The 9,107-nt window shown below is 45.5% G+C and overlaps 1 protein-coding gene across 1 annotated transcript in view; it reads right to left on the reverse strand.

Annotated features, from left to right (window-relative positions):
* Chd9 (chromodomain helicase DNA binding protein 9) overlaps positions 1-8,523 on the reverse strand; it is a 237,933-nt gene extending 229,410 nt beyond the window's left edge. Inside the window, exon 1 of the mRNA XM_047530062.1 lies at positions 8,506-8,523. The gene's annotated coding sequence lies outside the window, so the exon portion shown is untranslated. The remainder of the gene's footprint in view (positions 1-8,505) is intronic.
* Between the last annotated feature and the right edge of the window lie 584 nt (positions 8,524-9,107).

Raw genomic sequence — 9,107 nt, forward strand, 5'->3', positions numbered from 1 at the left:
GTGTGTGTGTGTGTGCGTGTACGTGTGTTTGTGCATGCAGTATTGGGAATTGAACCCAGGGATGCTTTATCACTGAGCTACATACCTAGTCTTTTTTTATTTTAAGACAGGGTCTCACCAAGTTGCCCAGGCTGGCCTCCAATGTGCAATCCTCCTGCCTCAGCCTCCAGAGTTGCTGGTATTACAGATGGGTGCCACCATGCCTGGCTGCTAGCAGAGAGGATTTTGAATTTTCCCAACACAAAGAAATGATAAATGCTTGAGGTGATAGATATGACATAGCTGGTTAGGATAAAGAGGGAGAAATGCTGAATCTTAAAGGAAAAACCACAGGCCATTGAGATGCAGAAAGCAGAGTTGTAAATCTTGAGCAACATGCCCTGAGCCCAAGCCCTTGTAAAATGAGGAAAATATGCAAGGGCAGGGAAAACCGGCCTGAAATCATGCAGCCCCACCCCGGATCCACCTCCAGTCTGGCCTGGCATATGGCCCTTCTATAAATATTGGACCCCCAGTCCAAGGCAAGGCTGCTTCTCACTCTTGAGACAGCCCCCATTCTCCCTTGAATGTGGATCTACCTTCCTAAACAAACCTCTGTTTATTTGTCTAGCTCACGCTGAAATTCTTTTCTGTCATATCTGCCAAGAACCTGCTGGTCCTGAGGTGAGTTCCCCCTCTCCTCTAGAAACTCCTTGGACCCTTCTCTGGAAACATCTATTCTCTCACGACAGGTACACCAATTACCCTGATTTCATCATGATACACTATGTTCATGTATTGCAACATCACACTGTACCCCATAAATATGTGTAATTATATATCAAAAATAAAAAAAAAATGAGCCGGGTGCAGTGGCACACACCTGTAATCCCAGTGGCTTGGGAGGCTGATGCAGGAGGATCACAAATTTAAAGCCAGAATCAGTAATTTAACAAGGCCCTCAGCAACTTAGGGAGACCCCATTTCAAAATAAAAAAATTAAAAAGGGCTGGGGATGTGGCTTAGTGGTTAAGCACCCCTGGGTTCAATCCCTGGTCCTGCAAAAATAAAAAATAAAATAAAAAAATAAAAAATATCAAAATTTTTAAAAGGTTTAAAAGAGAACTCAGCACATAGTGAGTACTCAATAAATGGTGCCTATTATTATATCTTATATTCTCATATCACTTATTATTTATTTAATGTTTTTCCTTATATGAATATATGATTTCTATTATTTTATTTTTGTGATCAAATCTGGGCCCTCATGCATGCTGGGAAAGTACTCTACTTTCTCAGTCACATCCATAGCCCCTATTAATTTATTTTAAAGGAAATTTGTATTCCCTTTTTTTCCCCCTCCCTGTGGTACTCGGGATGGAACCCAGGGCTTCACTAGGCAAGCACTATACTAATTAAGCTACTCCCCCAGTCCTAATTTATATTACTTCTGTAATAAAAAGTCAGTAACACTGGCCATACATAGGCGGAAATTACAAAGATAAACATAACATTATTCAATTGTTACTTCTATTTTGCTTTGGTGCCGGGGAATTGAACCCAGGGCCTTGGGCAAAATTGTTACTATTATAATCTTACTAAATAATTACAGTTACTCTTACACTTGCCTGTCAAATGTACTGACTGCTTATCTTTTCAGTTGGGAGGGAGAGCAGCAGGGACTCCAGAGACCTTGTTGCAGTTCACTGAGACTTCTCATTGACCAGACACAAGGAAGAGTCTGGTTAGTTTGAGGAAGTGAAAGGCCACTATGGCCAGGGCACCTGCTCTGGGGAGTGAGGGTAGCCTGAGGGTATTGGAGAAGCAGGAGGGCAGCCTCAAGGAGAAGGTTAAAGCCAGCACAGTGGTGCACAACTATGATTCCAGCTACTGTGGAGACTGAGGCAGGAGGATCACAAATTCAAGGCCAGCCTGTGTAATTTTGCAAGACCCTGCCTCAACATAAAATTGAAAAAGAAGGGGTTGGGAATATAGCTCAGTTGGTAGTTGCAAGCACAAGGTCTTGGGTTCAATCCCCAGCACCACAAAAAAAAAAAAAAAAAAAAAAATTAAAAAGGAATGGGGATGTGGCTCAGTGGTAGAGTGCCCTGGGTTTAATCCCCAGCACCATAAATAAATAATTATATATAAATATTTTAAAAATAAAATAATGAAATCGATGGGGATGTAGCTCAGCAGTAGAGTACCTCTGAGTTCAATTTCAATCCCTAGTATAGGGGGTGAAAAAAAGACAGTTTAATAGGAAACACATTTCCTCTTGTGAGACTTCAGATTCTTTAGTGCCATGTCTCTTTGTGCCACTGCAAATCATCTCACAAGGCACCCAGTGGTAGGCCAGAAAGAACTGTCAGACACACGTCCCAGCACATGCTGTGGGTGCCCCACCCACACTCCCACCCCTGCTCCTCAGTGCATCCCTGAGGTTATAGCAGCCGCTTTCCAGATGCTCTGGCTGCCTCTGGCTTCTTTGTGCCTTAGGTCATTTTCTGGCTCCAGGGTGTGTTCAACATACAGCGAGAGGTACAGGCCAGATGTGTCAGGGAGAGCAGGTTTAGCAGCAGGCCTAAACAATGAGGCTGGGATTAACCAAACACCCCAGTTTCTTTACCTCTTCTGGGACACTTTTTTTTTTTGTACTAGAGATTGAACCCAAGCACTGAACCTCACTCCCAGTCCTTTTTAATTTTTATTTTGAGACACGGCCTTGCTAGTTGCTGAGGCTGCCCTTGAACTTGAGATTCTCCTACCTCAGCCTCCCGATTCCCTGGAATTACAGTTCTGCACCACTGTGCCCAGCACTTCCGGGACACTTGTGAAATGTATTCCACAGCCTGTCCAAGAGTCTCTGAGGGATGGAGCCCGTGGCCCAGTGGTACCTTGCTCATCAGCACATCCTTGATTGGTTCTTCTCCCTGCTTTGGTTCACCGCTCCCACTGGGCTTTCTGGGATCGCTTCCCGAATAAATTTCTGGCACCTGAATTCTTGTCTCATGATTTGCTTTTGGGGAAACTCCAACTGGGGCACAGTTTTAGGTTTCTGATGATACAATGAGTAGTCCAATCAGTTGGTAAGTTCCAGTTTACTGGAACACTCAAGGAATGGCTGAGAATGTTCATTGGAGAGTCACGTGTCAGGGAATGATTCAAGTTGATGGACCTTCAGGATCCTTCAGGCCCCCAGGTCCTGTGATTCTGGATCCAGAGTTGGCAAACCACAGTCCATGGTCACAACCAGCCCCCTGGATGCTCTCATACAGCCTGTGAGCTAAGAATAGCTTTCCAATTTTTAATGGTTGAAAAGAATTAAAATAAGAATAACAACCTGGTGTGGGGGCACACACCTGTTATTTCCAGTAATTTGGGATGCTGGGGCAGGAGGATCATAATTTTGAGACCAGCCTGGGCAACTTAGCCAGATCTGATCTCAAAATAAAATTTAAAAAGGGCTGGGGGATGTAGCTCAGTGGTAGAGAATTCCTGGGCTCAATCGCTGGGCCTACAAAACAAAACAAAACCAAACAAAAAAACCAACACTTTTTGACACCTGAAAATTATATGAAACCAGCAGGTGCGGAAGCACGCATGCTTGTGGTCTCAGCTACAGGGGGGAGGCTGAGGCAGAGGAGGCGCTTGAGTCCAGGAGTTTGAAGTTAGTTTGAGATCCCAACTCAAAAAAAGAAAAAAGAATTCTAAGTTTGGGGCTGTGGTTATAGTTTAGTGGTAGAACACTTGCCTAACATGCACAAGGCACTGTGTTTAATTCCCAGAACCTCCCCAAAGTAAACCCCCCAATGTTATCTGAACCCCCCAATGTTATCTGACACCCAAACTTCAATTTCCATAAAATTTTATTAGAATACACTTATACTCAATTGTTTACATACCCCCTATGGTGGCTTTTTTTTTTTTTTTTTTTTGGTACTAGGGATTGAACCCTGGGGCACTTAATCATGGAGCCATATCCCCAGCCTTTTTATTTTTTTTTATTTTGAGACAGGGTCTTGCTAAATTGCTGAGGTTGGCCTTGAACTTGTGTTCCTCCTGCCTCAGCCTCCGGAGCTACAGGGATTACAGATGTGCACCACCACACCCAGCTTCCGTGGCTGCTTTTGCACCATAAAGCAGAGTTGAGAAGTTGCAGCAGAAAATATAAAGTCCACAAAGCTCAAAATATTTACCAACCAAACAAACCTTTACAGAAAAAGTTTGCTGGTCCTTGTTCAAGATCCTTTTCCTGCAGGAACAAAAGGCCTGGTTGCTCCATGGACAGCGAAGTCCACCCCAGACCAAGCATTCAGGCAGCAGTTTGAATAAAACTCCCCATTTCCTTTTTGAACACCTCTGTGACCACCCTCACTGCTCCTTCTGCCTTCTCCAAGGACCCAGGACTTTTGGATTGAGGTATTAATGTCTTTACACCAGGAATATTTTCATTTTTAAAAGGACAGAGCCAAACACAGTGACACATGCCTGTAGTCCCAGCTACTCAGGAAGTGAAGGCATAAGAATCACTTCGCAATTTCAAGATCAGCCAGGTGATTTCGTCCATGCTTTTGCCACCGCTAGGTTACTGATTCCTCCCCCAACCAATCCAAACCTCCGCCCAGGACCATGTTGGGAGATCTCTGATTAATAACCCAATGTCCTCTCAACATTAGATTAAAATGATGCGGGGGTGGGAGGGTTGCTACTTAATAGCAGTATAACTTTGAGTGAATCATTTAATAGCATGGTTCATCAATTTTGTCATATCTCAAAAAATGATCCTGTGTGGCCTTCGAGGATTACTGTGCTAATGGGGTGAGGTGAGAGTTGCCCACAAAGCTGTCACTTGGCCCCAGTTTCCCACTCCAGCATTTCATTACATTATTGCACTTTTGCTTCCTCTGACCCCCACACACCCTGCCCACAGGTTCTCCATGAACTCCCTTCCCTTGCATGCTCTTGGCTACCTGTGCAAAGGCTTCTGTCTGAAACTTTTTTCCTCTCCCACCATCCTCTGGCTGATGAATACATAACCTTTGTGTGCATGGGAGTTTTATGTATATTACTGTTCAAAAACATTTTTGTTTTCCCTTTTTTTGGGATTGAACCCCGGGCCTTTAGCATGGGAGCCAAGCACTCTACCCCTGACCTATACTCCCAGCCCCAAGACATCTTTTTCAATATATATCGTTTCATAACACTGAACTCAGACAACAGCTACAACTTATGCCTGAATAAAGCTCATCTAACACATATTTTCTTCATAAGGCACGTCAAGATCTTCTTGTGCTCAGGATACCAGACAGTACTCTAGCACTAGGCTCAGGGACCATTTTAAACATCCAAGTCATAAATATGAAGCACACACACACATACACACACACACACACACACACACACACACAAAATAAAAATAAAAACCACCAAAGAAACCACAAAACATGGGTGTGGTGGGGCACACCTGTAATCCCAGAAACTCAGGAGGCTGAGGCAGGAGGATTGCAAGTTCAAAGTCAGCCTCCACAATGTAGGGAGAGGCCCTAAGCAACTTCATCTTAAAAAAATAAAACAGGGCTGGGGATGTGGCTCAATGGTTAATTATTCAATTACTTGCAGTACCAAAACAAAAGAAAAACAAGCCACAAAAAGGACATTTGTTTATACAGATGCTTTTCAAGTTGCAATAGGGTTACATCCCAATAAACCTAAAGTGAAAATATTAAGTCAAGCAAGAAGCCCTGGTTCAACCCCCAGTACTGCCATAATTAATTAATTAATTAATTAAAGAGGAAAATATTGTAAGTTGGAAATGTATCTAAAAATACCCAACCTACTGAACATCACAGCTTAGCAGCACAGTACACTGTATATATAGTATTGACCGTTTCCCCTCATGATCCCGTGCTTGACAGGGCTACAACTCACGGCTGCTGTCCAGCATCCCTCAAAAGTATCGTACTGCATATGGTTAGTTCAGGAAACGATTGGAATTCAGAATTTGGAGTATGGTTTCTACGGAATGAGCATTGCTCTTATGCCATCAGAAAGCTGGAAAAATGTTGCATTGGGCTGTCACTGGTCAGGGACTGGAAGAAGAAGGGAGGACTTCTGTTTGATCTCAGTTGAGAACGTGTGTTGAGTGACAACTTTTTTGTTGCTCTGCAAAGTCTGTATGTGACTGGGGAAATGCTAGGGATTTTGATTTTGGGGTCACAAATTCTAGGGAGTTGCAAATTTGCAAATACAGAATTTGCAAAGAATCATCAGAGTGTGAATTCACCAAGGGTCCCCAGCATCTGGAAGGCATATGATAGAGTCTCAATAATAAATATATTACCAATGAGGGAGGGAGTCAATTCAGTGGAAGTGCTTTGCTCACATCCAAGATAGACATGGATAGCCAAGTGTTAGGGAGAAACCATTCACTGGCACCTATGCTAAGTGACATCTTCCTGTTCTTTAAACCAGGACCCAGCAGGATACTGTTCTTTTGCACATGAATTGTGGAGTCAGACTGCCTGGGTTCCAATACAGGATCTTTGTCTCATTACTTATATAACCCTGACAAGGTTTTTGGTCCCTCTCAGTCCCAGCTTTCTTGGTTCTTTCTCTCCTTCTACTGGGGATTGAACCCAGGAGCACTGCAGGGCACTAATCTCCAGACCTTTTTATTTTTATTTGAAGACAGGGCTTCCTCAAAGCCAGGTTCAGCAAAAGCGAGGCACTAAGCAACACAGTGAGACTCAGTCTCTAAATAAAATACAAAATAGGGCTGGGGATGTGGCTTAGTGATCAAGTGCCCCTGAATTCAATCCCTGGTACCGCTCCCCACCTCTAAAAAAAGAAAGACAGGGAGGGCCTCCCTAAATTGCCAAAGTTGTCCTTGACCTTGTGATCCTTCTGCCTCAGCCTCCCAGGTCGCAGGGATTATGGGCATGTGCCACTTTCCTCAGCTCTCAAGTGCAATACTTCTGGTCCTTACTTACTGCCTTGTGGGCTCTGGTGAGGGGTCAGAGTGGCAAAGCAGAGAAAGCGTTTAGCAATGTCTGGCACAGAGTGACTCCTTGGTAACAGTGGCTTTCATTCTTAGTAATTCTCACGGTCACCCTAAGAGTTTTATGCTATCATAACCATTTTGCAGAGAAAGAAACTGAAGGTAAGGGTAATTCAGTGAGTTGTCTGAGGTCATAAGTAAGGAAGGGCTGGCTCTGGGACTCTAAGCCCTTGCTGGTAAAACTTTGCTTTTATATAAAACATACGGGGTTGTTTTTACTAGTTATAAGGTTCCTTACTCTGACTGCTCAGTTACATTTTCCTGAACTTCTCTGGGATCCAGGAGGGGCAGAAGCCCATTCACCCCCCATCCTCCTGAGAGCATTTTTCACTTTCCACGGTGTATTTCTGTTCCCTGCCTACTATTTTTTGGGGGGTGGGGGGTACTGGGGATTGAACCCAGGGGCACTTAACCATTGAGCTACATTCCCAGCCCCTTTTACTTTGAGGAATGGCCTTGCTAATTTTGATCCTCCTGCCTCAGGCTCCCAAGCCCCTGGGATTACAGGCATGTACCACGGAGACAGCTCCTGTCCCTTTTGAGTTCAGCCCTTTCAGAACAAGTCCTGTTGGGAGTGGGGTTTTTGGCTTGTTATTTTGGGTTTGATAGCCCAAAGGCAGGGGCATGCCCTGCTTAGGGAGAAGGAAAAAGAACAACATCGTGTTGAGCTGTAACAAAACATTTTCGACCTTCCTTTAACTCTAAATCAAGGATCCTCAAATTTGGTTGCAAGCTGGAATCTTCTGGAAAGCTTTTTATCTATTTTTTTTTTTTTTCCTTCTTCGGAACTGGGGATTAAATCCAGGGCCTCCTGCATGCTAGACACTACCACTGAGCTACATCACCAGTACTTTTTTTTTTTTAAGAAAAAAAATCGAGACAGTCTCAGCTAAGTTGCCGAGGGTCTTGCTAAATTGCCCAGGCTGGTCTCCAATGTGCGATCCTCCTGCCTCAGCTTCCGGAGTAGCTGGGATTACAGACAACCATGCCAAGCTCCTGGGAAGCTTTCAATATCCAGATATCCACGGCCCAACCCAGACCAATTACATCCAAGTCTCTTGGAGCAGGGGATGTGGAACTGGGGCGTCACTGCTCCCTGAGCCGTGCCAATGTGCACCAAGTTTGAGAAGTAGTGCTGTGGACCCGATTAGCGCTCAGCTCCAGCGCTGGAGGCTCTTTGGACAGCAGTAGCTAGCTCCCTTCTGCTTTGGGGGCTTGCCGTGTGGGGATCTGAGCAAGCCTCCCAGAGGCCGGAGCTCGGGGAGGATGCTTGCCTGCAAGCGACCTGGTGTTCTTCTCCGCTCTTAGGCCCAGCTCGGAGACTGGTCTCCCAATCCCCCTAGGCAACAACACGCTCCGATTTCTCTGTTATTCTCTGCAGATCACAAGCAGTGTTCCACGGCCGCCCCGCTGCCCACCCGAACCTCGAAGATTCTAGGGAAATACCCGGGACTCAGGAATCTTACCTTGGCTGCCGGCGCTGCCCTCCAGTCCTCGGAATCCTAGGACATAGGTTCCATCTGTCTCTTTCGCCGGCGCCCATGAGGCGCCCTCTAGAGCGCAGGCGCCACCTAGTGGGCACTGAGTGGCCACGCGGAGACTTGGGCTGGGAGGTGGGAGTGCAGTGCAGGGCGGAAATGCGGGGCTTCCCACGTGGGCGGTTTTCCAATGCGCTGCAAACCCAAGGGCGCAGATCCGGCCTGGGCGGGACCACCCTCCCAGGAGAGCGCGCTGGGACCTGAACTTGCTCTACTTTTTCTTGGGAGCGCGAACTAGACCCTGGCCACCGGCATAGGATTCATCTGGGATTTTCCTGGCTGGGCTCAGGGATCTTTCCTTTCATCCAACAGCCTTCATTACACCACAAGTTGGCTTAACCTCTCTTTTAGCCATGCCAGGAGCATCAGAAGATGCAAAGGACTGACTGGGTTTTTCCTCAAGCCCAGGGAAGTCTTTCCCTTACCAGTAAGCCTTTTTCTTGACACTTCTCACCCCTTGCCGATGCACCTTGTTCCCTCCATTCTCTTTGAACTTTGTTAAACATTCACTCTGTCACTCCCTGTGGGGT

The sequence above is a fragment of the Sciurus carolinensis genome, chromosome 16 (genome assembly GCF_902686445.1).
Source record: "Sciurus carolinensis chromosome 16, mSciCar1.2, whole genome shotgun sequence".
NCBI lineage: Eukaryota > Metazoa > Chordata > Mammalia > Rodentia > Sciuridae > Sciurus > Sciurus carolinensis.